Source organism: Myiozetetes cayanensis, unplaced genomic scaffold, assembly GCF_022539395.1.
Source record: "Myiozetetes cayanensis isolate MyiCay16 unplaced genomic scaffold, myiCay2020 scf6-25, whole genome shotgun sequence".
NCBI lineage: Eukaryota > Metazoa > Chordata > Aves > Passeriformes > Tyrannidae > Myiozetetes > Myiozetetes cayanensis.
In genome coordinates this window covers 5274374-5288585 of record NW_026087853.1, presented here as the reverse complement: position 1 = coordinate 5288585, position 14212 = coordinate 5274374, and the positions used below count along the sequence as shown (strand labels likewise).

At 40.8% G+C, this 14212-nt stretch overlaps 1 protein-coding gene across 1 annotated transcript in view; it reads right to left on the bottom strand.

The window, feature by feature from the left end:
- BRF1 (BRF1 RNA polymerase III transcription initiation factor subunit) overlaps positions 1–14212 on the bottom strand; it is a 175500-nt gene that overhangs the window by 152870 nt on the left and 8418 nt on the right. The window contains exon 2 of the mRNA XM_050337089.1: positions 8121–8201. The gene's annotated coding sequence lies outside the window, so the exon portion shown is untranslated. The remainder of the gene's footprint in view (positions 1–8120; positions 8202–14212) is intronic.

Sequence of the window (14212 nt, the reverse complement as noted above, 5' to 3'; positions counted from 1 at the left end):
TGAACTGTTACGAGATAAGTAACAGCGATCACAAACGTGAACGGGCAAATAGGACAGGAAAACAACATTCCTTTAAAAATCCTTTGATGAAGAAGTTAAGGTACAAAAGATTTAGCATTCCAGGTCACCACTTTTCTGTTTTCCTGGCTCTGGAGCATGTTCTGATCAGACAGAAAAAGCAATGAAAGTCAAGAGACACTTATTCAAGAAACAAATATGTGACTGTTATGGCTAGGACACATCCATGTTTTAGCAGATGCTGGAGAGGGCGGATCTACAAGACAGGAGGAAGGAAAGCTGTGAGTGGCCTCAGTGGGAAGAAGCTTGAACTTGTTAACATCCAAAAGGGCAGAGCAGTTGGATGCAGTTCCTAGTTCAGTTTTGGCCATGCTAAGCCTGTGTCAACAAGATCCACAAATGCAGACAGATCCAGCAGACACCAAAGCCTACGATTCATCACCCTTATCTTCAGAGATGAGTGGCTGAGCTTAGTCAATATAGACTTCCTTTCAGTGAGTGAAGAGAAACAGACGCTTCAGAGAATGAGTCATTTGACTTCCTTTCGGATTAAATTAATCATACCCTAAATCTGTCTGTCTCTATGCAGAGATTCTGAAAGGAGTTGAGAATGAAGAGCTCACACAGACATCTAAATTTTGGCACCCTAGCTCCAGCCATGGTATGGGACTAGATGGAAAAGGTACACTGAGAATGAAAAAGTTTACCAAAGGAAAAGATTGTACTTGAAACAACAACAAAAACCCCACCACCCAACAAAAAAAAAAATGTAATATTGTCCCAAATAAAAAGGAGAAGATGCTCCTTATCTTCCTTCAAGGAGAGATGGGGAAAGTTAACACATGAAATGTGAAGAAGATGAGGAAATGGATGAGACAGAAGGCATTAATGATAAAAGAGGACTCATAAGGGACAAGGCAGTCAGCCCATCAGAGAGGGTAAAACTGAAGCAATGGTCTGAGTAGAAGAGGAAGTCTTTCAACGCCTTAGTGAGTAAAGAAATTTAGGAGGATATGAGACAAAACCAGAGAAGGAGAACTTTAAGCAATGATGAGTTCAAGCAGTGATTACTTTAAGACAAGAGAAAACTCAATATGGTGCTAACAAAGGTAGAGATGAGAGGTTTAGAATTAGCTTCTCTCCCAACAGAAATGAAAGCAAGAAGGACAACAAAATGGGAGGAACACTAGACTATAAGACTCATTACTGAAATCAAAACCAGGGACAGGAATTGATACAGGAGGAAGAGTCAAAGAAAAGGCTGCATCCAACAAAGGAAACAATCTGGAAGACTTCAAAGCCTATGCCCAGCTGCAAAACTACAAATTCACTGAGAAGTAGCAGATACATGGTGGAACAGTTTAAGTGACTGGAGTCATGAGATGGTTGGTTACAGGCTCCACAAGAAGGACAGACAGGCAAGGTGACAGGGACTCATTCCACACAAAGGAACAGCCTGAATGCGTGAAGCTCTGCTGAAAAACAAGTGACAGGCCAATGAGGAGTTAATGAGTCTGGATGAGAGGCAAGCCCAAAGGAAACACTGTCATGAGCAGCTGCCACAGACCACCTGATCTTGAAGATAAGGCCTTCTTTAGACAGCAAGTTCTGACCCTGAACCACCCCAGCATCTGCTGTAAGGCAACCATAGTGGGGCACAGGCAATCCAGTGGACTTCTAGGGCATGTCAGGAACAGGCCAAGCAGAAGGACTGTGATACACCTGCCATCTCTAGAAAGGAAGAAGTGGAGAGTGTAAGGTCTGATGGCAGGCTTGCTTGCAGCAACCTTGAGATGAGCAAGATCTTGAGGTGTCACTTAAGGGTTGGACTTGATGATCCTCGTGGGTCCCTTCCAGTCTAGAATATTCTATGATTCTGTGAGTGTGAGGAAGATGGACAGCATAATTACAACTCTGGATTTCAAAGGGAAGGCTTCAGTTTGCTCAGAGAAGACGTAGGCAAGACCCCTTGAGGTACTGCTGTGAAGGCCAAAGAGGCCAGAAGGACTGGTCAGTCTTCAAGCACAGTCTCCCCAAAGCACAAGGACACTCCATATTGATGTGCAGGATGTTGAGCAGACAAGAGTATCTGGCAGCTTGCCTTTACAGCAGTTCATGAGTCTCCTTGGTGTTCTGTTGCACTGTTTGTTTTCAGGTCTTTATGTGAGTTTGGAGGAAATGAAGCATTATCTGTGGCAGCAAAAAACTGAACAAGGGCTCATTTAAGAAAAATCCCCACACACAAGTTAATTGGACTGGATGGGATATATCTGAGGATGCCAAGGAGGCTGTGAAAAAGAGCCATCTTTGCCCTCTTTAAAAAGTTGCAGGAATCAGGAGTAAGTTCTCTCTGACTCAAAGGCAGCAAGCATCAGGCTTCTCTTCCAGAGCGAGGAAAGTAAGACTCTAGGGGCAAGTCAGCCTCCCCTCAGTTTCTTGGAAAGCTATGGAAAAAATCTACTTGGAAACCATTTCCAGACACACAAAAGGCAAGAAGGATACCAGGAACTGCCAGCACAGATTCAATGAGGGCAGATCATGCCCACCGGCAGTAACAGCCAGAATGCAGTCAAGGTAAACAGCTCTTCCCTCCTCCCATCTCATCATTCTCCCTGGCAGCCAAATTGAGGAGATCTAGACTAGACAGATGAACTGCAACTCGGGTGAAAAAGCAGCCTGGTTCCAAGGGATGTGGTCAGGACTTTCACCATCAGACTTACAAGTGAGATTGATACTGGGGTCAATACTGTTCAATGCCTTCATTAACAACATGAACAATGGGCCAGGAGATTCCCTTTGCCAGCCTGCAGATGACATCCCATCAGGACAGTGGTCAATACTCTGATGGGCAGAGCTGCTATTCAGAGGAATCTGAAGATGCTGCAGAAATGAGCTGACAGAAGCCTCATGAACAAGACAAACACAATTTTTCTGCACCTGGGCCAGAAGAACTGCAAGGGCAACAATACAGGCTGGGGACTGTTTGCCTACAAAGCAGCTTTGCAGAAAAGGGTCTAGATTCCTCATGGACAAAAAGATGAACGTGACACAGTAGCACCCAATCACAGTGGTGAAGGTCAACTTCATCCTGGAGCCACATTATTAAGACTGCAGCCAGCAGGTCAAGGTAAGTGATTATTATCCCCTGTTCAGCACTTGAGACTATATTTAGAGTACTCTGTCCAGTTCAGCACTCCTCTGCACAAGACAGGGCATTGACATACTGGAGCAAGTCCAGCAGAGAGTCACTAACACTACTAGGACACTGGAGCACATTGCGTGAGGTGACAGATGAATTTGCTTAGTCTTAAGATGAGAAAGCTGAGGGAGGAACCTCATTGGTGTCTCCAGCTACGCAGTGGGTGGTCATAAGATGGAGCCAGAATCACACGAGATGCAAAGCAAAAGGACAGCAGTCACATTTCATCAAAGTTCTGACCAGACACAAGGAAAAAATTCTTCAGTGAGGGTGGTCAATTGTTAGAGAACAGGTTGTCCAGGGCGACTGTATCATATCCTTCCTTGGGGATCAGCAGAGCTCAGCTGCACGAGGCCCCGAGCAGCTTAATGCAACTTCAAAGCCACCACTTTATGGACCTCCAGAGGTCTCTTCCAATTTCAATTATTTTAGGGTTCTACTATCCTCTCCTCCCGTGTTGATTTAGTTTTGTTAAACAACGTTCTCCGTTCCTCCCTTTTGGATACTTCTGTTCTTCACACATTTAATATACTGTCCCGGTTCTAATTCACGATGTGTAGCTCTGGGAGGAAGTGGGGCCCTCCATAATCACCCTAATAAACCAGCTATGAAAATAGTGATGACAACACAGGTTAAAGAATTAAGCAAATAGTTTAAATGTAAACTAGTCAAAAATGTATTACAGAACATCTTCAGAAATGCCTCCCCATTTAGCATTAAAATAATGTTTTGGTATTTAAGAGGACTGAGGGAAAACACACATTCATTTCATGAAATAATTAAAAACACAGCACAACAGTTCAGAAATTGGATTAAGCTAGATGCAGCTGCAATCTTCAAACTTAGTTTAAACCAAATTTGAATATCTGCAACTGAAGCTTTCAAGATATAATCATGCCATTGACCTTCCTTCTCCTCTCCCTTTTGTTTTTGGTCACTGAGGACTATTGAAAGTATCAGAGCTCCAAGTCAAGAACAACTCCCTTGTAACCACGATTCTGACACGGATACAGTGAGAGCAGATTGCCTGCAAGGAAACAAGAATAAACTGGCTATTTAGAGAGATTATGTAATGCAGCACAGAGCTGTAAAATGAGATTTAAAGAGACAGCACTCTGCCCTTCAGCCCTGTAGGTAACCATAGGAATTGACCAATACTGTAGGAATTTGAAGAGGCTCAGACACAGAGGAGGCAGTATCGTCAAAGGGTCCCCCCTCTGAGCTACTATTTTATTGGTAATTCTTTTTTTTTTTTTTTTTTTTTTCAAAAAACCAGCAATGTTTAGCTATTATTTTTTCAAATCCTTTCAAACAAAGTTGAAATTGAAACATCTCATGGCATGGGTGTGCACGGTTTTACTAAAAAAATGAGCTCTATGTGCACAAATACAAAGCATTTTGTGGACCTTAGCTTGTTGAACTCATGGAGCTTCGTACACTCAATTAGCATAGTACTGCACACTGAAAATCAAACTGATTATGAACAAATACAACAGTATTGAGTCTTTCCTGCATAAATATTTTAGCAAGTGTAAACAAGACTCCCGTTTTTGTAAGCAGCCAATTCCCAAATGAACACACACAAACATCAGCTGGTTCAGCAAAGAAGGGAGGAACTATGAACTGCCATGTCCCACCGCATTATAAATAGTGAGGAAATGTACAGCAAAGGCACATGTGATAAGGGAGACTAGGTCTGTATAACAGACATTCTTACACAAACCTGGAAACAAAAAACCTTCAGAATTTGCTCATGGCTTTGTTTACAGTATATATACACACACACACACACACACACACACACACATATATATAAAAAACACCAATGCACAAAATGATGTTTTAGAAGAGTCCAGAACTGCTGAGCAGTTGTTGGGAGATTTTACTTCTGCATTTCTTCACTTCAGAATGCAGGGAAAAAAAATAAATAAGGTTATTACCTTAGGCATTCTAATGAAAAACTGTTTTTCATCCAATTCTAAGCATCCTTTCACTAAAAGCCTCAAAAACCAGCAGCATCATACACTCAGCCAACCCCAGCTGCTTCACTGGTAATTAAATAAGAGACAGTGAGCCCATATCACCTCCCTTTCACCTCCCCTGAAAAAACAGACATTACAGTAGGGAAGAATTTGGCCCAAACTAGATAGGGGGGATGGAGGGCTAGCAGGGGGAGGTGGTTGTTTTTTAAAAACCAGCAAGTCCCTGCTCTGTTGCTGGACTCGTCCCCCACCACGTCGAGCCTGCAGGTTGCTGGCAGGCAGAGCAGGCGCAGAGAGAGACCTGCCAGCGCTCTCAGACCACACACACGCTCTCAGCTGCTCTCGAATCCTTTGGGGATGACTTCCATCCGCCGCCCATCCCTGCTTCCCAGAGCCTGGCTCTTCCCTTTGGCCATGGCCTGCATGGAGCAGTGCACAGGAGAAAGCTGTGTGCTCACACCCCTGAAGGCAGGGGCAGCCCTGACTCAGGAACCCTGAGCGAGTCGCAGGAACTGAAGGTGCTCAGGAGCGGTGCCGCAGCAGCATCCCAACGGGAGCTCATTTCAGCAGTGCTTCTGCAGCTCAGTTAACCCTAGAAATGCCAGCAAAGTGGCACCCACAAACAAATAAATAACTAACTCAGCATTTTTTCTGATCAGCCATCCTAGCCACCCAAGGATAACTGCTCATTTTTAGTCCAGTCAGCCACCAGTGCACTTCAGTTTCAATGAACAACTCCATACCTTTTCTCTAAGATACACACAGTAAGTTCATTTACCTTGCTACACTTTGAAGTCTAACCACAATGGATATTAACATAATTTTACACACCCCCCCTGAAAAAAACAAAAAAGCCATGATCACGGGCAGATAGTGACAGGGTGAGATTTTGTAAGCTCACTGCCATAGCTCAATTTGCAATTAAAAGCTATGTAAAGCTAAAAGTGTGATTAAAAGCAGCAGACAACTGGCTCATTATACAGCAGCAGAAAGAAAAGCCTTTCAAACACCAATTGCTCTACCTGAAATATCAGCTGCTGTTGTCATGCCTGGGACTGAGCAAGAACATCACTTAGCTCACTGAAAAGAACTTTCCCAGAGACAGATTGGCAGCATGACAAATGTAAGGTTGACTACAGAAATCAAAGACCAAATACTTGCTCCTCTTATAAAGGATAGCACAAAAAAAAAAAATAAAAAGAAAAAGAAAAGGAAAGAGAAGAAAACCTGCAAAGAGAATCAGAGAGGTGTCAGTGAAAAGACAAGTTATTTTCCTGTTTCAAAACTGTTTGGGAGGTAAGTTCATTTAAAGCAAGTATAATTTCTTGTATATGATGCTGATATATTTCAGCCAAGTCAGAATCACTGTGTGTGATCAGGGAGGCCCCACACACAAAAGCTGTGGGGAAGGAAGATGCTCAGACATATTCCCCACCAAACACTCATCCAAGAAAGAAGCTGTGTTTAGATTCCAGAAAAACGCCTACACTGTCTTTACTTGTGATTACCTTTCAGCATAACCAAAAGGGCTTTTGAAGGATTCAAACACTCCAAGAAGCATGAAGACAGATTTTCTTCCATCAGCATTTTACTTTTCTACAATTAAAGACAACTGGGCAGTCCTTATCTACAAAAAGCCAATTTATTTTTAAAATCCTGTGCAAAATTACAGTTTTGAATAAAGTGCCTAAATTGAAAATCAAACTTCACTAACTGTAAAAGGTATTTTAGCGGTTTTATTCCACTACTTATACAGGTTACACATTATACAGGCATTTTTAAAACTCATGAGATAGTAACTTTGGGCCTGACACTGAAATTAGTTCACCTAAAGTGCAGGCTTTACTCTGCCAAACAAACAGGGCTCAATAGTCTTCACTACACAGAGCTGAATAAAACATTCTGTATATAAAACAATCTGTACATAAATCAGCTGAATAAAGCTGAGTAAGGCAACCTGACTATAATTCAATAACAAAGATCAATCTTAACCTGTCTATGCCTATGGAGGTATATTATCAATCTTATTTTTTTTATACCTATGCAGGCATAATATCAGGTAAGATTTTCTGTGTTTGAGTTGCAAGTGTGAGACTAATTTAGGAAAATACCTTCCTCTAAAATATCCCCCCAAATGAGTACCTTATCAGTAAAACCCATCTACATCCCTGGTTAATTACCTGTCAGCTTCTGAGACTTTGCTATGACAGTCCATCAGTTGTCATCTCCAAGAGACATGAGACAGGAGTATTAATTAAACAAAAAATGACAACTCCTGTCCCTTGATATGAGTAACAGCAATTGAAACTGGAAGACCGTTCTGCTTCTGGAATAAAAGCTGGCTTTATTAGCTCTCTTTAAAGAGTGTAGATTATGTAGATCTCAATTAAAATGTAAAGCATGTAATGGGAATATTTATTTAAATATCGTCTGTGCACTAAAACCCTTTTTTCCATTTTTCCCCTCTCTGTTCAACAATCACATATTAAGCACCTGATTATTATGAAGTGTGCATAAACATATGCATTATCTCACACTTGTACTGCTTAAAACCAAAAACACCGGAAGAATTATACTTAAAAATAAACATGTGTAAAGCATTTCAAGAACCCTGAAAACTGACAAAATAAAAGGTCACAACAGGTTTAACACACAATAAAAAGGTGCAATGGGCATGTCAACCTTGAAAAAGACCTTTTAAACTACGGTAGTACTGTCAGGTGCCATTACCCTTTGTCAGCCAGCTACCTGACCTCATAAATCAGGTGTAGCAGCCAAATGAGAGCACAGTGTAAAATCAGCACCAGGTAGACTTGTCCACTGAATGAGGGGTCTGCCAAGGTTTTGAGATCACAATTAATAGCAATCAATCATATTAGTCAAAAAAAGGTAACATCAATAAGACTAAAACTTGCTAATACCATTCTGCAGGGTTTGTGCTCGTGACTCCTTTCCCAGATTGGCATGGAATCCTCCTCCTAAAGTCGGTGTTTTGCCTGCACCTATTAGGGGAAAAAAAACAAACACCAGACATGTCAAAGGCAGTAACTTAATTAAAATAAAACTTACTGTGCCACTATATGCAGTATCTGTATAATCTACAACATGCCAAATTACATTAAGAAGGGCTTAAAGGACTTAAGACCTCAAGTACCAATGCTGTGCAAATTGTCTCTTCCTTGGGATACTGTAAGAACTACATGCCCTCCCAATCTCAGCTCCAAAGAAAGTACTAAGATCTCTCAATGTCTATTTTAGGCATAATGAGAAAATCAACATTGTAAAACAGTTCTTGAAGTAAATGATGAAAACCTACTTAGTTAATATATTTTGTCTGAAGAATATTCAGTGCAGAGTTTTGATAGCTAATTACTGGCACTACAGAACATAAAACCTGTTTAGCATTCCATAACAACTGTGTTGGCTACTGCAGAAATAGCACTTGCTCTAAAATAACTTCAGTTTGTCATTAGGCACACAGAGCAACACTTAGGCTACAAAAACTGAAAGTCTGGAACTTCTACTTTTACACCCTGAAAGGTTGGAGACTAAAAGATGTCTGAGTTGTAAATTAGCATCAACTAGAGGCTGGTTTATGCATCTGTGCCAATGCTGAGCAGCCTGAATGCAGAGTCTGCTGGGAGTCAATGGAACTACTCATGCAAACCAATCTTGCAGAACAGGGAATTAAACTACCAAGGACAGAAATAGTCTCCCACTAAAGCAGGAAGGTTTCTTTAAAAACAATTGGGTTACCTCAAGCAGGATATTCAAACCTATCAGCTTAACAGCAACTGCGACCAAAAAGCTAAATTGCACAGGATAGAAAACAAACAATTTGTTAGTAATCGGACTTCTACTTAATTCAAGTAGCCTGCTCTTCAGGATAGGGAAAAAAGTCATCTTGTTGCCTAGGATGCCTACAGCTTTTCCTCAAGTTCTTGCAGCTGTTTTGTCCTCTTACACCAGCTCTTCAGAACAAACTAGAAAGGCTTTGGGACAGACACTCAGAGAGGAATAAACTGGTATTTGAGAACAGTTCAGGACATTTCTCCTACACACCTGAATAAGATACTTCCATATACAAGTTACAAGAAACTGTGACCTAAACTGTTCCCACTTACCAGATTTGTTTAGCTCTGGTCTCCTCTCAGTTACACTTAATGTAGGTCCCTATTGAGGAAAGAAAGGCCAGAACAGAAAAGCTAACATTCCTCAAGAATTACTGCCTATCAGCCTTCAAAGCTTATTCTTCCATACAACCTTTAAATTAGGTTTCCAGTGCTATCCACATGAGAAACTGACTTCACTTTCACTTCATTAACAGATCCTTTCAACAAACAATAATCAGCTCTCACATAAATGCCCCACAGATTAAGTACTTCAGTTCAACATCCTAATTAGATGTGAAAAACATTCAACGGTGACCTCCTCACTGGGTACAGAAGTAACTCTCCCAACTCTGTATTTGACTGTTATTGACAGCAACCTCTCCTTGGCATTCTTACAGGTACAGCCTCCTGTTTCCACAAACACTTGAAAACAGATTGATGAGGCAAAACAGAGGTTACCAAACCACCACAGCACACACAACAGTTCTGGTGTACATTTAGTAAGAATGGTTCGCCTGGAAAAAAAAACATGTCAGTGGTGGCAATAGTTTTATGTTCATTTTCCTCAGAAATTCTGCCTCCCACCCTCCTTGTTTTTTGCTCCTTTAAGGTTTGCTTTACCACAGGCTTCCTCATGGTCTGATTTGGAGCAGGAGAGCACACACTCGAGCATTAGTACAGGACTCCAACTGCAGGAGAAGAGCAGGAGCAAACAGGGCAGGCTGGAGGCAGCACTTGCTCCAGGTACCATTGCTCTCTCTTCTGCACAATGGCTCCACTTTCCAATCCCCTCTATCTTTGAATACACCAAAATACTGGACTGCTTTCGACTGTCACAGGTAAAACAGCTCTTTTACAGGTTTCCCTGATACTACTCGAAAGCTTGCACAAAAACAATCCTATGGTGGTGATAAACAATACTAACAACTAAATGATTTAGCTTACTCAGAAGCTAAACTCTACAAAGAATACAAATAAATTGAAATTAGGTTGAGATTTCCATGATTTTGTTCTTTAAGATTATTTTTCATTGAACATCAAGCTATACCATCAGACATAAAAGTCATTTCTTTCCAAGCAATAGAGACTGCAGCAGATACCAGCAGAGCTATCTGAAAGACAAATTCTGCTATCAGAATTGATGTGCTCATTTCTCAGCAAGTTAAGTGGAAAGACTGAACATCTCTAATTAGCATTTGGCTTTGAAAACTGACAGAAAAAACCTAGTCTGTTGAGCACTTAAACTCTCAGAACTGCAAACTAATGTTGCCATTGACTATGCAGCCTCACCATCAACTTTAATCTTACAAGCAGAATGCAAACCAAACTCATTAACATAACTGTTCAGCTGAGTAATAAAAAGATAAACTCTTTAAAAAAGAAAACTGAAATTATCAAATTCATTTAAAGACAAAAATCCCTACAAAGCTAGTAATTTAAAAAGTACAAAGAAAAGGAACAGCAATCGCTAGGCGCAAACCAAATTAACATCCCAGATTAACTGCAATTTTTACATTTCTTGACCTTTTCCATTTTTCCCTCTACAGCTTCAAAAGCGAATTAAACAGGCTTTTGGGTTTTCACATTCAGCTTTCAAGACATACAAAAATATGCCCAAGAAGTATTTGGCGTCTTCAAGTACTGCCTGCCAAATCTTCAATATTAACGCTAACATTTCCCTAAGCCAACCCAAATACCCTCCTTCGTCAGGTACATTGTCATCTACTGAGGTACACTGTAACCTACTGATTATTTTTAGAAACTCAACTCAGATTTGCAGCTTTGCATAATGAAGCCTCCACTTCTCTTCTAGTTAGCTTTGAACATTCACATGAAATTCTGGACAACAGAAGGTGTGGAGAGACATGTTAGGCGGCTCGAAAGTACAGCTACTCCATTTTTTTGTGGTCCTCTCAGTGGGCTACAGTGCCCCAAGACAACAGAAGAAGAGAACTGAAGATGCAGATCATAGACATGGGAACTTCGTGATACTCAGTCAAAGCCTAAACAGGTCCAGACCCAGCCCATAACGCCCATCACCTAAGAGCTGAACTACTGGGCAGTGTTGGGTTAACAGTGGGACTAGACAATATTAGAGGTCTTAGGTATTTCCTGACTTAAATGGTTCTATGATTCCACAGGGACTGTCCCTCTCCATCAGCCTCAAGCAGCCATCCCCACACTGCTCCTCACAGCACAGGCACCTCGGCCGTTTCTGTTTTGCTCCGCCAACTCCCTCGAAAAGGAAGTCACAGCACTCTGCTTCTCTGCAAAAACGCTCCTCAGGCTGTGGAAGGTGCAAGCAAAGCTTGAAGTCTGTGTTAACCCTGAACAGCAACAAAAAGACGACACATAAGAGGAAGAGCACTTATCACATCCCTCCATACAGCAAAGAGCAGCATCTGCAGCTTACAGGGCACTTTTCTGTGTCAGGTAGTGACATGAGGAGTTTCAGATTCAACACCAGGAGAAGAAAGAGATTCAGTCCCAGCATCACATATTTTGTTTCCTCTACATAAATGAGCAAGTGAGAACAGGGAATGAAGCAGCCTGCAACCTGAACTGAAGTGTCTCTGCTAACTGATAGGACAAATCCTACCAAAATCCTTCCCCATAAAACTGAATCCAAAACCCACCAGTTCTTTCTTCAGAACAAGGCAGGGGGAAAACTTCAATCTCAAATCCATGTTACTTACAGATCAAGCATAAAATCGCAGTCTGGTAAAGAATGCAGACTGGATCACAATGGTTTCATAATCAGAGAAGACTAGATAATCTAATATAAAAAAAATTAATGAGCTTCCTACTTAAGTTAGACCATAGAAGTCAAAAGGAGAGTAAGTAAATGTCCCATTACAATTCATATAATATATAATAGCAAAATGATGTGATTAAGGTTTCTGAATGCACAAAACCACAGAAGTTTGTAACTAAAATAATTCTTTTCTCGGCTATTTTACAGGGAAGTTAACAGGTCTGCAGGCACTGCCAGATAAGCATACACAGACCAACTTTAAATCTGCTCCATCACAGCTTGTTTTCAAGGGCTTATTTTCATAACTACCAACTGAAGAGATAAATATACTGCTGTGTCCACCACACCCCAGTTTAGGGCTGCACAAGTCTATGAAACCAGTCTGGGTCCAAGTTACGTGCTCGACTGCACCGCCACAGCTGACAGCAGTGCCCTCTGCAGCACTTCCAGCAAGCAGCTGTTGCCATCCCAAGGACAGTAAAGAAAGACTCGATGCCAGAAAAACCCTCATATTAACTCTGGTGCACGATTGCCACCTGGAGGATTTGGGGAGAGAAGTCAGATTGATTCAGCTCATCTCACTAAAACATACAGTGGGTAATTATTTTAGATGCAAGTTTCCCCTCTTCCTTCCCAACACAGCATGATTATGAATTAAGTTTTGCAATGAGAAAACCTAGCACAGAGTAAAACAGGCAAATACTCTCCTGGACCTCTTTCAAAAAGTCTGCAAATTCAGTATATCTATACTTCCTTTATCTGTATTGCAAATTACATCATGACCACTCTGCATAACTTAAAATTAACCATGAATTAGTATCATCTCTAGAAATCTGGGCCCCAAATAGGAGGAATTTTGCTGGTATTAATCTTATCTTCCCTTTTCAGGACCCAGCATTTTCATTTCAAGTTTAGCATCTGTATTACTGACAGAACCCACTCCAGGACTTCTGGAGTCTTCACTGTGAAACATATTTAATGTCAGGACTTGATCTATCAATACATTTTACACCAAAACCAGTTAACAACTACCAATTAAACACATAACCCTTACTCCTTCCACTTTTGTAGTATTAAAAAAATACACAAGAACCCTTTATTGTACATAACAACTGAGTAGACAAAAGCACAGAATCTGAAACAGAGTCCATCCTCTTTCCCAGCTGTCTCACAAGCACCCACTATGACAGTAATTGTCCGTCTAACAAGGTTCTAGAGGACAAAAAGGCAAAAAGATGAATGACTAGTAAGCTTAGCTTAAATGTTATATAAGCTTTTTTCCTCCCTGTATTTAGTCCTTCTTTCTGGTTTGCTGACCATAACTTTCCATTTCCACAAACCCCAAAAGACTGAAATACTTAGATCAAGGCAAACTCCCATCAAGTTCTGCCTTTGAGGTCAATGTAGCTCGAGTGCCTCGATGTAAAAGCATGGAGAAGTTTTGAAAGATAAAATAGTATATAAAATATTGCAGTAAACTTCCACAGGCATATAAGAAACACAGCTTTACTAAATAAAAAGGTACATTAAATGTGTCAAAGGACACTGCAAACTAAGAGTAAACATTCAGCATTTACGGTAGCACAAATGGGTCACTGCAATAAGTTGTTTATAATTTACTTGCAACAAAAAAACTATATATTAGCAGAAAGAAATTTTTCTTGGTATTCAAGATATTTCAAGCAGCCTACTTACAAATATTGTGGAGCCTCCTGCACTAAAAATTTTAACAAATGCTTGTTCATGCTTTAAGTTTAAAGCTTCCCTTTCTCCCTAGGTGCAAAAGCAACCAGATAACTTCCCACAGACAACATTCTTCCCATCAGCCTCAAATCAGTGTATTGCAAACTCATGTACACTTGGTGATGGAGAGCCTTAATGTATGTTTGCTGTACAGGAGCTGTAAGTTGTACATCATCCTGACTGGGTGCTGCAGTTTCAATGCTGCCTGCAGTCTCCCATTTTTATGACCGTGTCTGTGTGTTTGCCACTGCCCTAAAACCTCCAGGCTTAGTCATTAAGTAACAGTATGTTAAAAGACTTTAATTCACACAGGTTATTGTAAATCTCAAATAATAAATGCCTGCCTAGCATTTAAAGAAAAAATATGCACATTTAATTTAGTTTATAACGTATTTTTTAATCA